We start from the raw sequence: 24,801 nt of genomic DNA on the forward strand, positions 1-24,801 counted from the left end.
CATAGGAATTGTGCACATAGCGTATGCAATTTAGTGAAATATGCCCTCCCAGGCCATATAGGTATATTACTAAAAGTGTAGAGGAGCAAAATCATTTTAATAAGAGATAGCCGACCGGCAATGGACAACAGAAGAGGGCGCCATCGTGAGATTTTAGTCTCAACCGTCCGTGCCACCGCTGTGTAGTTATCGGCAAGCAGAGTGCATTTGGTGAGGGATATCTGCACACCCAGGTACCTAACACCCTCTGGGGACCAGCGCAGGGGATATTCGGTAGTGGGCGCCAATGCGGGTGATGTCTCTTAATATGGGATCAAGGTGGGTCTTGGGTTCTCTGACATATAATAGGACATCGTCCGCATATAGGGTATAATTTCGGGATCCTCTACCAGTCTTAACCCTTTACGGGAGTGCCGTGCACGGACAAAGTCCGCCATTGGTTCTATCACCAACGCAAAGAGGATCGGGGAGAAGGGGCAACCCTGCCTGGTACCCCTGAATAGCGTGAAAAGCTCAGACGTCAGTGAGTTAGCCCTTACTCGCGCCACGGGGGAGGTATACAGTAGTTTGATGAACCCAATCATGTTCGGGCCAACACCCATTGTTTCAAGCACCAGCCACATGTATTTCCAAGAGACCATGTCAAAGGCTTTTTGAGCGTCCAATGTAACCGCTACAGCCTGGACGTCTTGATCCACACGGGACATGACATTAAACAATCTCCTGATATTATGAGAGGTGGACCTGCCGGGGACAAAGCCTGCCTGGTCTTCATGTACCAAATGTGTCATAATGGGCAGAAAGCGATTATCAATGATCTTAGCAAAAATCTGTGTGTCATGATTCATGAGGGAGAGAGGTCTATAGGACCCACACTCGTCATCAGGTTTACCCGGTTTGAGCAACACCGTGATAACAGCCTCGCGCATGGAAGGGGGAAGGATGGAGGCACAAAGTGCCTCATTCCAGACCTCAAACAGCCGGGGGGCCAGAATGGCCACATGTTCTTGATAGAAGCCTGTGGTGAGGGCATAAGGGCCAGGCGCCTTGCCTTTGGGTAAGTCCGAGATGGCCGACACTATCTCGTCCAGTGTAATCGGGGAGTCTAGTTGGTCCCGGGTAGAAGAAGAGATCTCTGTAGTGGGGATCTGATCAAGGAGCTCGCGCATATGATGTTCGGTATGCTCAGCGGGCTGAGAATAAAGGGACCTGTAGAACTCAGCAAATATATCCAATATCTGCTGGTCCGCCCATCGAGCATTGCCATATTGATCTTTAATGGAAGTGATTTGCGTACGGCCCGATTCCCCTCTCACAAGTGTCGCTAGGGTTTTCCCGGGTCGGTCCCCCTCACCGTACTTCCTGGCTGCCTGTGGGCGACTGAAGTATTGAATTTCGTTGGTAGCTAGTGTGTTGTATACTTCGAGTTCATCTGAGATCTGGGCGAGTATATTGGGGTCAGCACCCGCAGTACATAGCTGCTCCAGCCGTTTTAGCTTGATCTCAGAGCGATCAAGGGCAGCTCTAATAGATTTCAACACCCCAGCCTCCCGAGAGATAGACATACCCCTAATGTACACCTTAAACGCGTCCCATCTAACCGCGGCGGACATGTCCTGAAGGGAGTGAGTTCAAAGAACGATTCAATGTCAGCGAGTATGCCAGACTTAAACACAATGTCTTTTAGGGCTTCGGACTTAAAACACCAGGTGCCGAGTGTCGGAATGGAAATTCCCAGTCCCAAGAATAGTATGACCAGAGCGTGATCAGAGAGTGTGCGGGGCAAGATACTAGTACCCTCCACCCTACCCATGACCTCCCTGGAGACCAAAAACAAATCTATCCTGGACGAGCTGTCGTGAACAGACGAATAAAAAGTGTAGTCCCTCTGCTGAGGATAAAGCGTTCTCCAAGCGTCACAGATGTTGAGCGATTGCATGTGGCCACGCAGCCTGCGCGCCGCACCAAACAGAGCTCTGGTAGCGGTACCAGTCCTGTCCAGAACAGTGTCCAGGATGAGATTCAGCTCGCCCCCCCATATAATCCGCACTCCCACAAATCCAAGCAGTATGGTGGTTACCGTGTCGAAGAACTCTGGAGAATCTACGTTGGGACAGTAAGTGTTGACTAACAGATATTCTGTATTGACCAATGTGCAATGTAGTATGACATAGCGACCTTCAGGGTCGATGTAGCTTTTATGTAATACAAACAATTGATTTGTGGATCATCTTGAGGACGCCCCTGGATTGAGTAGAGTAGGAGGTAAAGCATCTGGCAGGACCCTAGGAGGGAGCAACAGCCCTTGAAATGAGTCCGTTGGAGTGCGTTTCCTGCAGAAGCAGTATCTTGCAGTTGTGTCTGCTAGCATAGGCCATAATTTTATGGGCCTTAGTGTAATTGCTCAGTCCCCGGATATTCCAGGACATTATGACAGTAGACATTCCTGTGCAGCTATCAATATCCACAATAACCATGTTTCAGTGAACCTCCCACCTCCAGTGATGGTGTGAGCTCCCAAAGTTAGAACTGCTGGCGTGCATGCAGCCTTTCAGTGTGCGCGCTGCGAAACCTTGTGTGCCTTTTTGAAAAACCACCCCTTTCCCGCCCCCCACCCTCACCACAAACCATGGAACAGCAGTACGAACGCCACCCACCCTAAACTGCGTGCAGATGAGCCGTCCCCAACTTGGCCCAACCTGCCTCAAGGCCCAACCGGGGCCAACAACTACTACTAAAGACATAGAGAACAACAATGCACTCGCAGTGGGGTGCAGAACAAGAATGAACATTGCAATCGCAGTGGGGTGCGCTGTTGCCGTGAGGCGGAACCAGGACAGATACGGATGACAAAGTATCAGGTGGTATAGTAAACATTAGTGTGCATGTTAGACACATTATGCCACAGCTAGCAGAGGAGCACTGGGGTAAATGCGAGACCCGACGTGAGCAACTGAGGACAAACCCGCGGGGGCCAAGGAAGGACCGCAGATGGCCACCCAGGAAACAGTGCCGGGCATAGTTAATGTGAAGATCTAGTGTAAATGCGCACTTAGGGCGCTGTAACGTTGTTACCATCGGCAAATCAAGAATAAACAGAAATGACTAGGCTACATAAGGGATCAACTAGGATTCAGTCACAGGCATCAGGATCCTCATTTGCATTATGTAGTGGTATCTGAGATTCTATGAATTTCACAGCTTCCTCCGGGACCGTGAAGACGTATAGCTGGTCCCTGAAGGTGATCTTGAGGCGAGCCGGAAAAAGGATTGCATAGGGAACATTACGTTCCCGTAGTAGCTTCTTGACGCCAAGGAACTGGCGTCTCTCCTGCTGCACCCCGATGGAAAAGTCGGGGAATATCCTGATGGTGTGTGAATCAAGGCGAAGGTCTCCTTTCTCGCGGGCCAGGCGGAGGATGAGGTCTCTATCCCTATAATTAAGGATCCTAGCAATTATAGGCCCGTGGAGGTCCCCAGGCTTGGGGCGTGGTGATAAGGCACGGTGGGCTCGCTCGACCGTAAAGTACGGAGACAGGGCAGGGTCACCTAGGAGATCCTTAAGTAGAGTCTCAACTGCCAATTCCATACGCCCCTTAAGGGCGTTCTCAGGAACCCCGATAATGCGAAGGTTGTTCCTGCGTGAGCGGGATTCGAGGTCATCGCATTTTGCCTTTACAGTTTTCATGTCCCGGGTCAGAGTGGCCACCACGCCTTGCAGTGAGTTTAAAGTATCTTCATTTTCCCCAATGTGATTTTCGGCCTCCGTGATCCTGGCTCCCGCCTGGTCGACAAGATTTGAGAGACGCCACATTAGCGTTGATGTCATCGAGTTTTTCATGGAAGGATGCGATATTTTTAGCCATAGATTCCATCATTGCCGTGAGATCCGGAGCAGATGCGCGGGAGGAGGGCACCCGATCAGGATCCTCATGAATGGGTGCATCTGGCCCAGTCACTGCACGGGGGGTTGCTTTTGTGAATTTATCCATGGTGCCCATCTTGCTGGACCCCCTAGATTTGTTAGGCATTACTGATATGATGGAGGGGGCCCGTTAGCTCAGACCTGGCACCACGCTGGCCATAGGCGCGCTGCAACAGGTGCAGTTCCCAACTGAAGGACCAGGAGGAATAGTCAGCCCCACACTCCCCTGTGGTGCTGCTTTAGAATGAGTCCAAAAGGGATGCCACAGCGCCTAGATGCCAGTACGATGATTGAGGATGTAGCACACAATGCAAATACAGCAGGTAGTGAAAGGTCACACTATGCAGCAGCCAGGGTAAAATCAGGGGCCATAGTTGGACGGGCGCCTGTCCGTCGGGCAGTGGAATGATGAAGAAGTGATGCCGCTGGGGCCCCCAACAGGAACAGCAAGAAATGTGCAGCCGCTGCAGGACGTCTATGAGTGAGTGCCTTTAGGCCAGTGACACAAGGCCTGCTTAAGGATTATTGGGCAGATTAGCCGTGTCCCGGAGCCCCCAGCGCCGAGGTGATCCCAGTAGAGGTGTAAGGGCCCCAATGCGAGGCTATGTCTCTGCGGCAGGAGAGGGGCGTGTAGAAGCAGGTATAGTCCAGGGAGGGTGGGGAGGCACAAACTGCGGCTGGGAGAGCGCCCGGATGGACTGGCAATGTGATTCAAAACTGCCCCCTCAACTCCTCACCTGCTCGCGGTATGCAGATCTCCAGCACCGGGGCCGCGCACCACGATCACTGGGCCCCGGGCGTATTCCCAGCCCGCGCAGGCAGCCGGCAGGGCGATGAGCAGCTGCAGCCGCTCCCCGGGCGCCGGGGCACGACGCCACAGCACACACGCCGAGAGCTCTCCAAGGAGGCCGCGGACGAGATCCAAGTCCCCTGCCCCTCGCAGCCAGGGACAGGAGGGGCCGCGACTCCCAGCGATGGGGGGGAAATCCACTCCCTGCGATGCGCCGAAGCCCAGTAACAGGGCGATGAGGACCAGCAGCCAAGCCCGCTCCAGTAGATGGTTCGGGGCGGAGCCTCAGCCGAGGAGGCCCGCCGAAGCCCAGAGCCACGCCAGAGACCGCGCGCGCGGTCAGGCCACAAAGTTGGATGTAACATAGCGGGTTGCCCGGAGCCCGATTCAGTCCGAAATTCGGCAATGCAGGCAGCAATCGTTCAGGAGTAGCTCAACCAGATATAGGCCGATGTCAGCAAAGCAAACCGCCGATTTGGCCGGATTCCTTTCCACACCTCACGGAGCTCAGCAACTAGGCAGCCATTTCGGGCTGCTCAACAGCACCCCCCCCAAAAATGACAATTTTTAAACAAAATATTATAGAAGGGTATTATGCAAAATGGGAACGATTCTAGCTACATTCTCTCCATCATCAAGGGAAGTATATAAGAACCAGCATACCAATCGATGTGATTTAACAACTTTAATCTGGGTTTGTCTTTTGTATTTTAAAGCTTTAAATACATCCAAACAATGGCTTGTGACATTTTCATTTATAAAACGTGCATAACAACCTTTGACTTTTACCAAAAGCAAACCGTTTTTGAGTCAAACAAGCAGACCTTAAAATATGCTTGTCTGAGGCCTGCATAAATCTGGTCTGCTCTCTTCTGTCTACCAACCCTTCTACCCAAATGGCCTACATAAGAAGAAAGATCAAGTAATCGGCTAAACAATACCAGCAGCATGCAAGAAGGGAAACCTCACAGAAGACAGCACAGTAGTGTAAGATATATTAGATGATTTGACCAGGATCGTCTGCTGGCAAATCTAGGATACAAACATGAACACGGTCGTTACATAGGGCCTCATCACGAGTCTGGCGGTAACCCTTAAATGCGGCGGTAGCGCTATTACCGCTGCATTTAAGGGTTCCTGCCAGATCATGGCTTTGACGGATTTCCCCCCAGCTCTAAGCTGGGAGGAATCTGCGGCAAATTTCCTGATTTTTGGCTCGATTACCGCCGGCGGTAAATCCGCCAGTGGTAATAGCTCGAATTTTCCCCATTGGGCCCAATGGGGAATGAGGAATTCCCAAATGGGCCCAATGGGGAATGGGCAATAACCCTTCCGCCAAACCCGTGATCCGGCGCTGGTGTGGCGGTAGGGCTATTAGCGCCAGAGCGAATAGCGCCGGCATTACCCAACTCGTGATGAGGCCCATAGTCTTGAATTTGGACACTTATTCACCAATTGGACTAGCAGTTTATGCCAACGCTGGAGGCGATTGCCTAGGTTTTACAACACCCCATCTGAACAAACCAATTTCTAGACTTCACCATACGGATGATATGTTTTTATAGCAACCCCTATCTTGTACAGGTACATTCCTAACAATACCAGATGTTGTTCTGAAAAACCAAGTACATATGCAGGCAAGTTTATAAACTTCAGACATAGGAAAGGCTCAGCCAGCCTTACTGGAATGTGATATTCTAATTTTGCATATGAACACATCTCTGCAATGGGTGCTTCACACACTGAGCCAACTTCTGAACCATTGTGAGACTCAATCAATATGCATTTCTATTGGTTATTTCACATGATCAACATAATTCTCACAGGAAGGAAAGAATGCTACAGAGTTGTGCCATAAGGAACACACAAACTATGTATACCACAGTGAACACAAAGCAATACATGATGAATTGATCAAGGCAGAATGCACTTGACAAAATATAAAGGCAATGGGTTTAGAGCCTCAGAAGCACCCCATAACATATCCTGACGTGTGCTATTTAAGACTGGTGAACATTGGAATCTTACTTCTTCAGATCAGCTAGCCTTGTGGGGGCCCTGGGCAAGTGCCCATTTTGCCCCCCCATAAAAACGTCTGATCAAATCTATATCTTTAATGCTTTAACTACTTCCTGCCTTCTCTCTTACACAGTCTGCTGCCTGCGCGGTTGAGGTCTGCATACTCGCTGTGTTCCGGGGGCTTCGTGGACTCCTTACGGCAGACTTCATCTGTGAAAGGAAACTAGCACCCTCCGTCCATAATTATTACATTTGATCTGCCTGCTGATAGCGAAGTGCGTTCTGCTCCTTTTGTTGATTTTTACTACGTTTGCTACTGTTTCCTAATAAGACTACTTCACTTTATATAGCACATTGTGCTCCGACTGTTGAAGAGTCTACTGGCTTCTCGGTGAGGAATTGTACTGCTGCAACTTGCCTATTTTTTTCAATTCCGCTATTTTGTACACCTTCCGATTGATGCTTCCCTGATGTCATAAGGCTATCTTTCTACAACTTCAGTTTTCTCTGGTGGCTTACCAGTCGCAGAGGCACTTGGATAATAGTCTGACTTCCCTACAAACATTTTACATTGAACTGGGTGACTATTTTACAAAAGTATTCCATTCACATTCGATTTTTTTGTAATTTTCATTTTTCTATAACCGGCGCCTCCGATACACCTCTAACATAACTGGCTTGGGCCTTAAAAGCCTTTTAGGCTTGACCTTTCACTTGGCTGCTGTGTTGGCTCCTTTGCCTCAGCGCTCGATAATCGCTTTAAACCTACTCTACTTTTACAGCGGTCTCTCTCGCCTACCTTTATTTGCGGTCATGGCTTCTGGTAAAGGCACTCAAAAATCACTTCCCACAACCAAAGACTCAATTCCTCTTTCGGCCAATCTCAAAAGATCTAAACGTGGTTTGCCGCCACCGCTCTCTCCTGCTGATCCCGCTATTGAAGCTATTTTACAAGATATCAGAGCTCTAAAACCCTTAATCGAAAACACCTGCAACAACTTCATAAGTGGAAGGGTTTTGAAGGAAGAATGGATGAAATAGAGAGAAGATATTCTCTTACCTGGTAACTTTCTTTTGATGGGATGTTCCTCCAACGTATTCCTCATCTTTGATATTCACGCCCAGTTACGGCTGCTTCGGGGAAAAAATTCTCGGCAGAGGGTGCTGCGCGTCGAGTCGATGTCCCTCGAAGGCCTCCGTCGAGGGTAACGTCATCGGGTGTACAAGTAGCATATGTGGCACACGTTGGCCTCAGTTCTGTTTTTCCCCTCCTGTTCGTGTTGATTGTCAGTGTAGGCAGACAGCCCTGCAAGAGCTGAAGTTGTAACCAGATAGGACATTCTACAGAGGAGGTAGGATGGGAGGGCGAGGAGGAATATGTTGGAGGAGCATCCAATCGAAAAAAACGTTACCAGTTGATAAGTAACTTGTTCTTCGAATTGGATTGTGTCCAATGTATTTCTCATCTTTGACAGACTCCCAAAGCAGTACTGCAGAATTTGGAGGAGGGAGAAGAATTTGAAATTGTCAGAATTTATAAGGCGAAATAAAGTACTGCCTTACCAAAGGCAACATCCTGAGAGTGGGAAGCATCTAGACAGTAATACTTTGTGAATGTATGCAGTGAAGACCAAATTGCTGCATCACAGTGATTTAATAGGAAGGGCCCTTTGAAGGGCTGCCGAAGAGGCTATACCTCTGGTGGAATGAGCCCTCAAGCCTTCTGGAGGGTCCTTGCCTGACAATTTGTAACATTTCGAGATGCTAAGTATAGTTCACCTTGATAAGGTACGTTTTGAAACTGCTTTACCCAATTTTCTACCGGTATACCCAAAACAGTGTTGGTCATCCACTCAGAGCCTGGAGAACCTAGAAATATAAAAACATAAAGCTCTTTTAGGGTCCAACCTCCTTTTTACCTCGATGCGGCAGGGGCGTAGAACGCTGGCAGAACAATTTTCTGATTCAGATGGAAATCAGATACAACTTTAGGTAGGAAGGAGGGTCTTACCCTCAACACAACCATGTAATTGTGGAACATGCTGTAGGGTGGCATGGAAGAAGTGCCTGCAACTCGCTAACTCTACGTACAGATGTTAATGCGACCAATAATATGGTTTTAAAGGTTAACAACCTCAATGGGCATGTGTGTAAGGGTTCGAATGGGGTACACAAATGAAGGTCCCAAAATGGGATTTGAAAAGAGGAAGGTGGGAACACAATTGTGAGCCCTTTTAAAAATTCAAAATCACTAAGGGAATTTTAAAATAGGAGCATTCTTCCGAAGAGCGCTTGAAGATGGAAAGCACTGCCAGGTAACCTTCAAAGGTCCCAACATTGAGACCTTTATGTGTCAATGGTAATAGGAAAGATAACACTTCTGGAATTGAACATCGAAAATGATCAACATTCTTTTCCCTGCACCAGTTGCAAAACTTGTTCCAATGGCAGAGAGACTTTGTTGCTGGCCTTCTTGCCGGAAGCAACACTTCCATTACGTCATCCGGGAGGTCCCAATCCTTGTATCTCAGCCTTTCAGAAACCAAGCATGAAGGCTGAGCGCGTTGACCTCTGGATGGTGAACCTGTCCCTCCCTTTGTGAGAGAAGATTCTCTGCGGAAGACGAATCGGGAGGACAGATGGACATGTCTAGAAGGTCCGGGTACCACATACTCCTGGCCCAATCCAGGGCAATTAGGATCATGCGGCTTCCGAATCGTCTCTACCTCCCGATTACTTGAGGAAGGAGGGGTATGGGAGGGAATGCATATAGTAGTGGGAAGTCACCATCCACCATAAATGTGTTTCCTCGAGCTACTCTCGAAGGAAATTCCCTTGAGCAGTACCCACACACTTCTGGTTGCTTCCAGTCGCAAACAGGTGTTCCCCAAAGGGTGAAGATTTCTTTAAGGACTTCCTGAGCTAGTTCCCACTCGTGGGACACTGCCCCCCCCCCTGCCTGCTCAGAGCGTCCGCCGTTGTGTTTTCCTCCCCAGCCAGGCGAGCTGCCGATAAGGAGATTCCTTCCTGAATTGCCCAGCACCAGAGCTGCATTGCCACTCTGCACAGTGGTAGTGACCGTACACCTCCTCTTTTGAGGAGGTAATGCATGGCCACTGTGTTGTCCATCATTATCAGGACATTCTTTCCCTGTACAGAGGGAAGGAAGGCCTTCAGCGCTAGTCTGATTGCCCTCAGCTCCAAAAAGGTTGATGTAGTTTGGACTCCGATGGAGACCAACGACTGCAGACTGTCAGATCGTTATCGTGGACTCCCCACCCCGTGAGTGAGGCGTCGGTCACTACTGTAATCTCCGGCCCAAAAATGTTCTTTCAGAATATTGTCCTTGCAGGCCCACCACAGGAGATCCTGAGCGAACCTGCCTGGAACCTGGAGCAGGTCCGTCATCCTTGCTGAGAATTGGGACCATCGAGTTCTCAGACCCCATTGAAGGGATCTCATTCTCAGGCGGGACTCTGGCACCAGAAAAATGCAGGATGCCATGAGGCAGAGCAACCTCAAGAAATTGTAGGCTGGGAGATTTTGGGCACTTTGAAATTTGGAAACCATCTGAAGAATGTCTTGAGCCCTCGCCTTGGGTGGCGAGCTCTTTCCCAAGGATGTGTCTAATACAGCTCCAATGTATTGGAGCCGTTGGGAAGGTGTCATCTGTGACTGCTTTAAATTGAGGGAGAAGCTCAGTCTGAAGAGAGTGGCAGGTGACCTTGAGATGATCCAGGGCTTGCTCGGAAGAGAGTGTCCTGATCAATCGTCCAGTTAGGGGTAGACATGAATTCCCCTCCCACCCCCCCTCCTGAGATAAGCTGCCACCACTACCATCAGTTTGGTGAAGACCCTCTGGGCGGAGGTCAACACGAATGGCAGGACTCGAAACTGATAGGGCGAGCCACCAACAGCGAATCTCAGGTATTTTATGTGCTTGAGATGTATCGGCACATGAAAATAAGCATCCAGAAGGTCCAATGACACCAACCAATCCTGAAGTTGGAGGGCCTGAAGAATATGACAAAGAGTAACCATCTTGAACTTGTCCTTCCTGAGGAACTTGTTTAAGTATCTCAAGTCTAAGATGGGTCTCAGTCCTCTGTCTTTCTTGGGGGATAAAGAAATATGGGGAATACCAACCCTTGTTCCTCTTCGCTACAGGTACCAGTTCTATAGCACCTTTTTCTAGCAGGGTTAATATTTCCTGCACAAGGAGCAGATCTGGAATCCTCAAAGAGTGTTTCCCCCGCTGGATTGTTGTGAGGCTGCGTTAAGAACGGGAGGCAGTAACCCTGGGCTATTGTTTTCAGAGCCCAGGAATCTGAAGTAATGTCTCGCCATTCTTGCAGATGTTGAGATAGTCTGCCCCCCCCACTGGTGTTTCGTGACGCAAGCTCCCAAAGCAGTTTTGAGGCAGTTTCTGCAGCTGCTGATGGCAAAGAAGCTGTAGCTGGCTTTGCACTTTTACCCCATCCACAACGAGGAATTTTCCTTTGGCCTCTTTGACTGGCCATTCCTGTCACCTTTCCATATGAGGAATAGGAACGATAGAATCATCCCCTACAAGACTGCCCCGATGAACGAAAAGGCAGAGGCTGCCCAACAGCAGCCTATTTAAGATTTGGCAGCAGCTTTTGAGGTCTGCAACCTCTCAAGACTTCCGTCAGCCTTGTTACCAAAAAGGTGAGACCCGTCAAATGGCATGTTCAGAAGATGGGACTGCACATCTGGTGCGAAACCCAACTTCAGCAACCACAAAAACCTGCGCATAACCATACTAGTAGCCATGGACCTGCTGACGCCATCTGCAGTGTCTAATCCAGACTGAAGGGATTCTTGCATGGCCTCCTTTCCATCTCTACGATAGCTTGGAAACCCTCCCTTTCCTTCCGGTATGTGCTCCACCGCCATGGAGATGCACTCCCACAGAATGTATGAAAACTTGGCTAAGGCACAAGTGGAGTTGGCCGACTAAGGCCATACTGCAGGCTGAAAATACCTTGCGTGCCCATCCATCCACACGCTTGTCGTCCCTATCCGGAGGGATGGTAGGGTACACTGCCTTGTTAGATGTAGCTGTGGCTGCCTGGACCTCCAGACTCTCAGGAGTGGGGTGTTTGGACAAATAGCCGGGGTCGCTAATGGAAGGGCAGTATTTTGTAGTGAAGGATTCATCCACAGAAGGGATAGAATCCAGGGACTCCCAATTCTTGGCCAACCTATTTTATAAAGGCAATTGGAAGGGTAAAACTGGGTCTGTAGGTGGACACCATCACATCTTGGGCAGGATTACATTTTTTTTCATCGAAATCTCTCACTGGTACCATTATTGACTCGTCCATTTATAATATAATTTCCGATCATGCACCAGTCTCCATGTTTAACCTTGCCGATATCAAAAAGCCACACTCCTGCTGCAGATTTAACAATAGTTTGCTACACAATCAGTTTATCCAGCCATTTCATTCCTTTCAACAATATTTTTCAGAAAATCTAGACCGTGATACTTCAGTTGTTACCAATTGGGATGCCTTCAAAAGCAACGTTGCATGGTCGGAACAAGTTACTTACCTGTAACTGTTGTTCTCCAGCATGGGTCTGGCATGGATTCACATGCTCATGAATATTCCCCGTCGTCAGGCTGGGAATCCTCGGTAAAGAAAAAACCAGTATCAGTTTCGTTTCTGATCTGTCTTTCGTAGTAATAACCAATCACTGGTCTCTGCGTCATACTGACCACAGCCAATGACTGCCCTCTACCTAAGCACCGCCTCTGGCAGCCATCTTCAGATTTGGAAGCACGTGAAGTGGCAGTATGACCAAGTGAAGAGCCGCAGAGGGGTAGGCGGGAGGGTTCGCATGTGAATCCATGCCAGACCCATGCTGGAGAACAACAGTTACAGGTAAGTAACTTGTTCCTTCTCCAGCATGGGGTCTGGCATGGATTCACATGCTCATGAATAAAGAATACATAGCAGTACACACATGCACAACCACGGGAGGTGGCAAAGGCTCAACATTAAGCATCACATCAACTCAACATTAAGCATCTTACCTCCTCACCAGGCTCACCTCAGGCGAACAGGTTGCGCAGCACTGCTTGGCCGACCCTGGACTCCTCCCTGGAATCCCGGTCGACGCAGTAGAATTTCGTGAAGGTGTGCGTCGACCTCCACGTAGCAGCCCTGCATATGTCCAGCAGGGGCACACCAGATAGGAACGCCGTGGTAGCTGCGATCGCTCTGGTGGAATGGGCTCTCGGACGGCCAGGCAGCGGTCGGTTTGCCAACCGGTGACAGTACATGATACAGCCGGAGAGCCATCTGGAGATGGAAGCCTTCGAGAGAGCCTTCCCCTGATTGACAGGTCCAAAGTTCACAAAGAGTTGTGACGTCTTCCGAAAACCTTTCGTGCGGTCCACGTAGAACTTCAGCGCTCTAGCTACATCCAGCGAGTGCAAAGTCCTCTCAGCCGGCGACGAAGGCGACGGGAAGAACACAGGTAACACCAAGGGTTCGTTGAGATGAAAGTCCGACGGTACCTTGGGCATGAAGGAGGGGTGCGTCCTGAGCACTACCCTCGTGTCGTGGAAAGTCAAGTACGGGGCCTTGCAGGAAAGGGCCTGGATCTCTCCCACTCGTCGTGCGGAGGTGATGGCCACGAGAAAAGCTGTTTTCCACGATAGAAACTTCAACGGGGCCGAGTGCAGAGGCTCGAACGGAGGTCCCATGAGTTTGGTCAGCACCACGTTGAGCTCCCACGCCGGGGCCGGAGCCTTCACCGGCGGGAACGATCTGAACAGTCCCTTCATGAACTCTTTCACCAGACGATGAGACCACAAGGACGCCCGGCCCGTGGTTCTGGTGTATCGGGAGATCGCAGCAAGATGAATCTTGATGGACGCGTGTGCCAGACCAGCTTTGGCCAGCGTCAGCAGGTACGGCAGCACTTGGGGAGCCGTAATCCGTAGAGGGTTAATCTTCTGTGCGTGGCACCAGACAGAGAACCTCTTCCATTTGTGTCCGTAGCATTTAAGAGTCGAGGACGCCCTGGCCTTTGCAAGAACCTCTCTGCAATCGGCCGGTATGTCGTATCCTCCAAACTCTAGCGCTGCAGGAGCCAGGCCTGCAAGTTCAGCGACTTCGGGTCGTGGTGGAGGATGGCGCCTCCTTCCCTGGAGAGTAGATCCGCGTCCGCCGGCAGCTTGATTGGCGGGGACGCCGACAAGTCCAGAAGGTCCGGGAACCATATCTGCCTCGGCCACGCAGGTGCGACGAGGATCATCCTGCACCGTGACCTCTTGAGCTGGTTGACGAGCCGGATTAGCAGAGGCAAGGGAGGGAACGCGTAGAGGAACAGGCCCTCCCAGGGGAACGAGAAAGCATCGCCCATGCTCCTCGTCTGGGGAAACCTGCTGGCGAACCTCCGGCACTTGGTGTTCGTCGCCGTCGCGAACAGGTCGATCTGGGGTGTGCCCCACCGTCGGAAGAGGCGATCCACCAGATCCTGCCGTAGTTCCCACTCGTGGCACGAGCGCAGCTCCCTGCTGAGTGAGTCGGCGATGGTGTTTTTTATCCCTGCCGGATGAAACGGCACCAGAAGAATCCCTTGGGCGACGGCCCAATGCCACAGGTCCTGCGCCTCCTTGGACAGCGCTGGGGACCTGGTTCCGCCCTGTTTCCTGATGTAAAACATGGTGGTGGTGTTGTCGGTGAAGATCCTCACCACCTTGCCCTTGAGGGACGGAAGGAAGGACCTGAGGGCCCAAAACACTGCACGGAGCTCCAGGACGTTGATATGCAGGGACTTCTCCGTCGGGAGCCAGAGTCCCCTTGCGTGCAGATTTTCGGTGTGCGCTCCCCACCCTTCTAGGGAGGCATCCGTGGTCACAGTCACCTGGTGGGCTGGGGTCTGGAAGTCCATGCCCGCCGTCAGATGCGCGCGGGTGCCCCACCACCGTATCGCTCGTCGGAAACTCTCGTCGAGCTTGATCCTTTCCTCGAAGCTGCCCGTCGTCTGGATCCAGCGCGCATCCAGGAACTCTTGCAACGGGCGCATCCGGAGCCTGCACATGGGAATGAGGTAGATGCAGGAAGACATCATCCCGAGGAGGGACTTGATGGACCTCACCTTGGCCGCGTCGGCCACCAACATCCGTTGCACCTTGCCCAAGATGGTCCTGGTCCTCTCCTCCGACGGGGAGGCCAGAAGGGACACTGTGTCGAGCCTCGCTCCCAGAAACAGTGCGACTTGCGCGGGCACCAGGTGGGATTTGGCGTAGTTCACGGAGAATCCCAGGTCCGTGAGGAGTTGGACGGTCCTTGCCGTGTGGACCACGGCGAGCTCCCTCGTCTTGGCGCGGATGAGCCAGTCGTCCAGGTAGGGGTAGACGTGAATCCCCTCGCGGCGCAGCTGCGCCGCCACCGGTGCGAGGCACTTGGTGAAAACCCTGGGTGCCGACCGCAGTCCGAAGGGAAGGGCTTTGAACTGGTAATGACGCCCTTGGACCACGAATCTGAGGAATTTTCGGTGCCCCTTTAGGATGGGAATGTGGAAGTAGGCATCCTCCAAATCCAACGACGATAGGAAGTCTCCTTCCTCCAGCTGACCCAGGACGTGCTGGAGGGTGACCATCCGGAACTTCTGCGCCTTGATGAACTTGTTCAGGCGTCGCAGGTCCAGGATGGGGCGCCATCCTCCCGTCTTCTTCTTCACGAGGAAGTAACGCGAGTAGACTCCGGAGCCCCGAAGCCTCTTTGGGACGAGTTCGATGGCGCCCTTTCTGAGCATCGCCTTTACCTCCAGGAGAAGTTGAGGGACGTGAAGTTCTTTCCTGGCCACGGGGGGGACGCGCGGGCACCTTCTTTGAAACTCGAGCGCGTGGCCCCGGGCCAGGGCGTCCAGCACCCAACGGTCGGTGGAGATGGACTCCCACACGCTGACGAAGCCCGCCAGCCGGCCTCCCACCGGGGTGCTTCGGTGGGGGCCCGACCCCACGGCCGGTTCAATCCTGCTTGGACGCGGCCTTGCCGCCTTGGCCTCCTTGGCGACGACGGCGGGGTCCGCCAGACTTGCCTCGTCCTCTGTAGGCCTCTTGCGACGACGAGCGGGCCGCTTGACGGTAGGAAGCGAAACCGCCGCCGGAACCTTTGGAGGCGCCCTTGCCTCCGCCGCTCCGAAAGGGCGTCCGCCGTTGCTGCAGTACTCCAAGGGCCCGGGCCGTCTCAGTATCCGCCTTGATGGCCTGAAGGGAATCGTCCACTGTCTTCCCAAACAGGTTGTTCCCGTCGAAGGGCATGTCCAGGACCCTGGTCTGGACGTCCTGCCGAAAGTCCGTAGCCTTGAGCCATCCGCGACGTCGAAGGCAAACGCCGTTGCCCATCTGGCGGAACCCAGTGTCGGCGATGTCCGTCGCCACGGTGATGGCGTGGTCCGAGGCCACCTCACCTTCCTGCAGGATCTCAAGGGCCTCCGCCCTCTTGTCGTCCGGCAGAAAATCCAGCAGGGGAGCTATCTTGTACCAGAGTTCCCTGTCGTAGCGGGCCACGATAGCCAAGGCGTTGGCCGCTTTAATCGTCGTCGCCGCCGACGAGATGACTCTGCGTCCCATGGCATCCAATTTCTTTCCCTCGCCGTCCGGCGGGGAAGTCGACGTGGAGGCCGCACCCCCCCCCCGCTTTCTTCCTGGCTGCCGCGGAGACGACGGAGTCCGGGGTAGGCTGCGCCCGGAGGCATAGGGGGGCCGAGTCCGGGACCCGGTACTTTTTCTCGTACCGGTCTCTTTTCGCTGGCGTCGTGGAAGGGTTCTTGAGGAGGGAAAGGCCCTCATCCCAAATGTCGTCCAACAGAGGCACTGCGAGGACCGTCTTCCTCTTGGTCTCGCGCCGTTGGTAAAGGAAGCCTTCCTTTTTCTTCTCCTCAGGGCAGAGTTGGAAAAGCTCGGATGCCCTGGCGATCATTGAGTGGAACGATCCAATCTCGTCGGGCGGAGAAGCCCTGGTGGGAGGCGACGACGGAAAATCCTCGTCGTATGCCTCGTCGTCCGTACCCGTCGCTGCCGTGTCAGTCCCCGTATCATCCCCTCGGGTGGACGGGGAGGAGGGCTGGACGGGGCGCGACGGTTGAAAAGGAGGCGGTGGATGGATCCTTCTTTTCTTGGTAGGGGGAACACCAGAAGGTCCCGGTTCTGGATCCCCCGACGGGAGAGGTTCCTCCGTCGGTAACGGTAGTCTCGTCCTTATCTCGGAGCATAAGGACTGTATAGCCAACAAAATGGCCGCTGAGTTGTCTTGCGGCGCTGGCAGAGGGGAATCCGACGGGCGAGCAGGGGCCCCGTCGGTATCCTCGACGATGTCGTCGTCGTCACCTGCGTCGGGGCCCATTCCGACGGGCTGGTCTTGTTCCACGCCTAGGCCGTGGCTTAAGACCTCGATCAGTTCCTCTTCTGAGGTTGAGGCCGAATCTACGACGACGCCCTGCCCCCCCTTCTTCCCCACGGAGGGTTTCACGGGGGTCCTATCGATGGGCACGAAAGAAGACTCCCTCCGAGGAGGCAGGGAGATTCTGGGCCCCGAGGCCGCCACCACTGGTGCAGCCTCCACAGGCTGGGCCAGGGCCGCCGCGACCGTTTCGATAGAGGGCTTGGTCGAATGGATCAAGGCCTTCGCCACCTTAGGTGCGCTCACCGCCTTATCCTTGAGGGAGGGGGCACTGCCACGCTCCTCCTCTCCCTCAGAGCTCGACCGGGGTCTCTCCAGGAGCTTCGCCGGGTGCTCGGCCTTCCTCTTACCCGACCCAGAGCGTTGGCTCGTGGTTGATGGTGCCGGGGAGGGTGCGCCCTGCCTGGCGCCCGTAGAGCCCGACCGTTCGGCGCTCCCGGTGCCAGCGGACTCGCGGTGCTTGGCCTTATGTTGGGCCCCCGTCGCCGGGGCGCCCTCAAAGGTCTTAGAAGACCGCTCAGATTTCTTCTTCTCGCCAGACGGGCTCTTACCCTCCAGCCAGCTGGCGAGACGTTGATGGCGGTCCTTCATGGTCCGTTCCGACATGTTGCCGCAAAACGCACAGTCCTTCTCCACGTGCGTCTTGTCCCCATGAAGGCAGTAAAGGCAGAAAGAGTGTTCGTCCTCCTTGAAGACGTTCTGCAGCTGGCATCCAGGGCAGGCCCTGAACAGCTTTCCGGGCGTCGAGCTTCCCTTCTCCTGGGCCATCTCCGAGACCGGGCCTGAGAAGCTTCTGGAGTCCTCCGAAGTGTAGCTCGACGAAATCTTCACCCTTGAGGGGCACAGATGAATCCGACACGGGTCCCCGTTGATCGGATGTAGGATCGGTGGAGCTTGAGGCTCTTTTGACCGAAAGAATCGAAGTTTTTGTGAAAAAGCGCGAAAAAAAAGCACTAACGCTCGAGAGCAATAGCACGAGGATCCCAACACATGAACGTGCGGTAAAAATCTGAAGATGGCTGCCAGAGGCGGTGCTTAGGTAGAGGGCAGTCATTGGCTGTGGTCAGTATGACGCAGAGACCAGTGATTGGTTATTACTACGAAAGACAGATCAGAAACGAAACTGATACTGGTTTTTTCTTTACCGAGGATTCCCAGCCTGACGACGGGGAATATTCATGAGCATGTGAATCCATGCCAGACCCCATGCTGGAGAAATATCACTTACTCTTGTAAGAAAAGAAAACTACATGAAGCACCTTGACGACTTGTTCCTCCAGCTCTCAGATGCTGAAAAACTATTTTATCAATCTCCCCTGGATGTCAATCTTCGTTAAGTCTTTTGATTGCGCTTTCAGATAAAGAACTTACTGAGTTGGCCACTGGTGCGCTGTTGAAGTACACAACCAATATGTATCGCACATCCAACCGGACCTTCATGACCGAAACTATATTCTTGACTGCTTTAAGCAATTTTATCTGAGTTATATACCCCCCCCCCCCGCCTCACCGAGACCGTTTATCCTTCTCGCATTGAATCTTTTAAAAACATTTTTTTAATTTTTTTAAATAAGATCAGTAGAGTGTCATATCCTCAAACTAATATCGCCCATTTAGAGGAAGAGGTTACACTTGAGCTTAATTGTGCAATTAAGGGATAAGAAAGAGGGAAAGCCACTGTCATGATAATTCGTCAATCACTTAGCTCGCTCCCCCTCTCCCAGGCTAAAGACGCCATACTCTATTTTGCATCTCAGCAATGTTAGTCTGGTTCCTTCTCCGAGGCACTTCTTTCCCCAAGGCTGATACAGACCCCGATCTTCACAAAAATTACAGACCAATATCCCTGATTAATGCACAAAGCAAGTTTTTTGCTAAAGTTCTGGCCAACAGGATTGAACCTTCCCTACCCGCCTTGATTAAATCTGAACAAGTCAGCTACATTAAGGGCAGGAACATTTCTGCAAATGCCAAGCTTTTACTGATTGTGTACTTCGAAACCATATGTAGGGCAAAGGACAGTATGCTGCTATTGCACTTGATGCTGAAAAAGCCTTTGATTGGGTCAAGTGGGATTTTATGTGTCAAACTCTGCGGTGGCATGGGTCTGGGGAACATTTTAAAAACCTTTAAAAAAACGTCTTTATTCCTGCCCTAAATCTTCTCTGTATTAATGGCCTATCCTTGTCATCCTTCCTTTTACTAAGAGGTACTAGGCAGGGCTGTCCTCTCTCCCCGATTCTCTACGTTCTATGTCTAGAACCTCTTTTAGAACTCATTAGATCAGATGGAAACATTCCTGGAATCTTGCAACATCTAGCACTAAAATTGCTGCGTATGGGACATCTTGATTCTTATTAAAAACCCTAAACGCCATCTTCCATATTTGATAGACTGTCAGTTTTCCTTGGTCTCCGGATACAAGCTTAACAGAGATTAGTCTGAGATCCTTCCTCTTAACTCCTTTTGCGTTAAGCATGCCTTGGACGTGTTTGGATTTACATGTGTCAGGACTCCATTAAACATGTCTACGATTTGCTTCTACTGTAGTAGACACCGTTAAAATTAATGCAGAGTTACTAATCAACAGACTCAAAGAACTCACATTGAGTTGGTCACCCCTTTGTCTTTCCTAGTGGGGGCATCTAGATACCATTAAAATGACGCTTTCGACCTATTGTTTTGCACTATCTGCAGCTACTCCCAATCCCATTACCTTCCTCATTCTTCAAGTCCATTAAATCTATTCTTCTCAATTTCCTTGGGGGTCTTGGAAGTGTAAAAGGATTGCTTTTAGCAAGTTCAGAGCCTCGTACAATGGGGCCAGGGTCAGATATCCAGATTTTAATCTTCATCATTCTGCCTTTTTTTACTCAGAGTTGTTGCTGGTTCACCACCCCTGCTCCTTCACATGCTCTCTTGGTGTAGGTTGGAAAAACCCTCATACTCCCGAATGACATTACTGACCTTATTTACATCTTCAGTCATGTCTCTTCTGCATTTTCAGACCCCAAAAGCTTGCACCTCTGCCTTGAGACGGTTTCTCTTCCCCCATTGCAGATCCCCTATCCTGAATCTCTCTCCATTTCTGTGGCAAAAAGCTATTACTATCAACGGCAGGGCATTATCATAAGTTCTGGTTAAACAAAGGCATCAGATTTAATTATCATCGCTCTGCTCTCTCATTCCAACAGCTAAAACATCTCTTCCCCATTCCTATTGCGGATTGCAACTTTTACAATAATTTGGTCAACTTGTGTTTGGACGCTCTGCTGAGGTCTGCAAATTGTATTCTTTTACCAGATGCCTCTAGACTCTTGCTCTTAATCATGGCTTCCGATGCCCCTGCTGCAAAATGTTATAAAGTTGTGTGTAATACGGATCACCCCATCACTAAATGGCCTGTGCAATCTAAATGGGAGTTGGACCTTGGTGCTACCTTAGATGACAACACTGGTCTCTACTGTTTGCAAACATCAAAGGTGTTTCCAACTCTGCTAACATTATGCAACATCTGTATTTTTGTATTCTTCGAGACTTTAATACTCCCCCGAAATTACCTTAATCAAGTCCTAGAGGGGTAGTGGGGAGGGGGGGCATAACAGCAAGTGCTGGTTTTATGGAGATGTCCGCGCTTCCTATAAACAAATGTTTTGACTGTCCTTATGCACTTAAGTTTCGGAAAGAGGTGTGCTATTTCTCCACTTAATTTGATGTAAATATCCCCCTCTCGTTTCTGAATGTTTTTCTAGGTAGTTATGCTGTCAACAATGTCAAATTACGAGAATCAGCTAAGCTCTACGACCTATTCATTGCTCTTGCCCTTAAACTCATCACTACCAATTGGAAAAACTTGCAAAAGGTCTCCATTAAGGGATGGTGGCACATATATCATGTGCAGAGCATGGCACAATGTATGGCCATTTACCTTGATACTATTCACAAATATAATGCAAAATGGGCTTTCATTCGCTATTTAGATCACTTTAGCTTGACCCCCCCTATGGTTCTTTAGCTGTCCATTGATGCACACTTTGATGTTGCTGTACAATCCCTTCTTCTTGAAACTGATTTGCATGTTTTTTTTAATTCCAGAGTTTATAATGCTTTAAGGTTATATATTCTCCTTTCCTTCCTTCCTCTTGTTCTCCTGTCCAACCCCTCCGTTTCCCTGGTTTGTCTGTTATTTAACGTATTTGTCTTTTTGATACAGAGTTTGTAGCTTTTGGTTGGTGCTGACATTTGTAAAACTCTAGTCTACCTGTTTTACTCTCCCAGCATAATATTTGACCTGTTTTGATCAATTGTTGTTTAGGTATACTTTGAATACTCTGTTTATATGGTTCTCTGTGTGGTCCTGAATATACTGTTCTAGCCCCTTTTAAAAAAAATAACAATTAAATACTCGCACTTCAAAATCCTAGAGCACTGCTCTCTCTACTTTCCTTGCTCCATGTGTCTACCTCCCGTTTGTCACTGAACATTGCACATTAGGACCCCCTGCAAGCAGGTTGCCTTGCACATTATCTGCCCTGAAAAATTCAGTGCTGCAAGCTACGAGAGCCTGAAAAACAGGCATTGATGCACATTAAGAGCGTCCCTTGCTCAGCTCGTAGCCCTGCCAATAGAACCACCTGCAAGCAGACAGCGGAAGATTAGCAGCTTCTGTGAGCTGCTTGCCACGGACATAGGCAGCTCTGAAGAGCTGGTGGATTTGCACGTTACCAGTCCTTAAAACATGTGCCCAGGCCATTATAATTTGATGCAATCAGGCAACTCTCAACCTCAGCACCTGTAAAAGGCCAGCCCTACAAATTGACAGTCCATATTAAGAGATAAGCCTGCACATTGAGACTCCATAAGGATATACAGATTCCACATTAGGAGACAGCACAAATGGGCAGCAACCTCTGTAAACTGTTATTCCAGTAAATTAGCAGTTCTGCAAATTCAAAGCCCCAGCAAAGAGTCAACCATGAATATTAGCAGCCCAAGCATACTGACATCTGTTCCCAAGGACAAGTTATGGGCATAATCATCAAGGTGCAAGAAAATCATTAAAGTTATGTAAGAGAGCAATTAATGAATAGTTCTTAGTTTGATTCTTAGTTTGTATGGCAGAGTAAATTATATAGAACCTTGGGCATCACAGCATAAACAATCACAGCGACCGCCAGCCTCCGCCTCCTAGCTCTTGCATCCGTTTACATCTGCCCATCTGGAACTACCCAGCTCCCTAAAACATTTTAAGAGGATGCATCAAAATCTCCCTACATTCCCTCAACAGGCTCTCACCAACCCCTCCCTATTCATGTTTCAATCCTGTCCACCTCACAACTCCCTTCAAAACATCCTTTACTTGAACTGATCAGAAAACAACGCATCTCCTTTCTCACCACACTGCGCTTGATCTCACCCAATCACCTTTCTGCATACTCTCAGCTTTCTAACCTGTTTCATTCGCACGCTTCACCCATATTTCTTTTACCCATGCTCAACTCCTCCACCACACAATCAGTTTCCTGGACTTTCCCCAACCGCAGAGGAGTAACTCTTATTTATGGGAGGAGACCGGCAGGCGAAGCAGTTTGGTGAAGGCCGTTGGAAAAGGCCTCCACTGCGAGAAACCGCTGGAATCATGGAGAAATTTGCTGCCCAGAAAACACGAGGGACACTGGAGTGTCCCCTCGAATCCCCCGGCCTGCAATGTCCATGCGGTACCCTGTGACCGCAAAATGGTCGACAGTGTTGCTAGGACAGCGAACACAAACTTGAAATTAGCCTGGAGCTTCACCGCCGCTGGCCCGGTTACTGATTGGAAGCCCCAGCCTGTCTGCTCCTCCTCTACTGCCTTATAGGGAGAGGGAGAAGACCGGCAGGCAAAGCAGTCTGGTGAAGGCCTTTGGAAAAGGCCTCAGCTGCTCCGCTGCTAGGAGTGGCCGCCTGCCGCCATCCAAGCCATAAATACTGCCAATCAAGTTAAACTGCCCCCCTGCTAACCGCTTCATCTCCTCCCACCTGCCCTCTAGAGATCGCCATCACAGTCCCATCCTTGCCAGCCTTCCTAGCCATTAGGGCCACATTCCTCTGAGCACGCACTCTCAAAACCCCACTTGCCACCTTTGCCCCGCCCCTCCTCACCAGACACCGGCAGCTAGGGTCCAGGCTCACTCACCCTTCGAGCACCTTCCATGTTCAGCTTCATATGGTCACCGTAACACTGAGCGCAATCAAGCATTTCTGCACAAGGGGGGTGGGAGGGGTCACAGCTCTGTCCCGCAGAGTCTCTCCAAAGTTGCTCCACAAAACTACCACACAGAAAAGTAGCCCGCTCTCGTCTACCAGCACTTTGATAGTTCACTCTTCTCTGCTCGTGACCGTAAGTGCCCCTGAGATTACAGCATAGGCTTCAGGTGCTCCACTGTCGGATTCTACAGTACAACTTGGGGTAACCTTCACCATGCCCATATCCAACACCTCCCAGCTTGCTGAAGTACATGCCCCTGTGTTACTGCTAGTTGTCGCATCCATTACCAATAACGTTGATACTGCTGCATTAATTACCCCTATGCTACTGCCAATTGCCTCCACCACTCTACCTGTAAGGCATAACCTTGAAATAACTACACTGAATGCCCCCTTGTTACCACCAGTTGGTGCCATTACTCTTCCTGTAAAGACCTACATGGACACTAGTATAATGCTAGCAGCCAATGATGCCAGCCCTCCTCCCTTAGATACGCCCAACCTTTCCCTCAAGCCGGTAATTCACACCCCCGCCCTCTCAGTTGCACAATCAACACACATCGCTCCCAGCATATGCCCTGGACATGCAGGATTTCATCACAAGCCGTAACCTTGATCTACTTATCAGTGAAACTTGGCCCCACGAAGCATCTGGCCCTGCCCTAGCCCTCCCTCAGGGTTACACAATTTTTTAGGCAAAACCGCCCACTGCTGGGTGACTGACAGCTAGGCTGGAATGAATGGGAGAAACCTGCATAAAAGGCGAGGCTTTTTGACTTGGAAGGCAGTCTCGACCACTGGACGAAGGAATCTGAAGAACTTCAGAAGAAACACCTGCTGGAACTCCTGGACTGTTGGTTTGCCCGGTGAAGCCCTGCTGCTGTGCTGAAGCTCCGAATTCGCCTCGATTAGAGAAGCCCTGCAAAGGACGACTTCTCCCCTTGAGTTGGTGGGACCAATCAATTCCAACGTAAGCCACCTGGACATCCTCTCGCAGCTGGTTGTATTTCCACTGCAGTTGCTGCTAGAGACTGAAGAGCCAGAGGGAGGAACACCAGATCGTGTGCGTTGCTTTTGAGTTCGCCAAGAGCTCCAGAAAGATCCTTCAGGCTCCAAGGAAGCAGGCCTGACTGAGCCTGAGCCACAACAGAGTGCTGGACCCCAGATGCAAGGAAAGCCCATCTCAACAGCCAAGAGTCCGCAGTGGTGCCATTTGCTGAGACGCAAGGAGCTGGCACCGCAAAGTGTCACTGAATAAAAGTTGGTTCTTTTCAGTCACGGACCGTCCCATTGCAGTGCAGGAGTCCTTCAGATGTCCTCTTATCCCCACGACTGAGGCCCAGGAACAGAAGCCAGCTGGAATCATTTCTTCTAAC

General features: G+C 50.8%; 1 protein-coding gene across 1 annotated transcript in view; it reads right to left on the reverse strand.

The window, feature by feature from the left end:
• The window catches only part of STRAP (serine/threonine kinase receptor associated protein), a 177,370-nt gene that overhangs the window by 26,937 nt on the left and 125,632 nt on the right, over window positions 1-24,801 (reverse strand). The gene's annotated exons all lie outside the window — the stretch shown is intronic.

Source organism: Ambystoma mexicanum, chromosome 12 (genome assembly GCF_040938575.1).
Source record: "Ambystoma mexicanum isolate Mex_15411 chromosome 12, UKY_AmexF1_1, whole genome shotgun sequence".
Lineage (NCBI taxonomy): Eukaryota > Metazoa > Chordata > Amphibia > Caudata > Ambystomatidae > Ambystoma > Ambystoma mexicanum.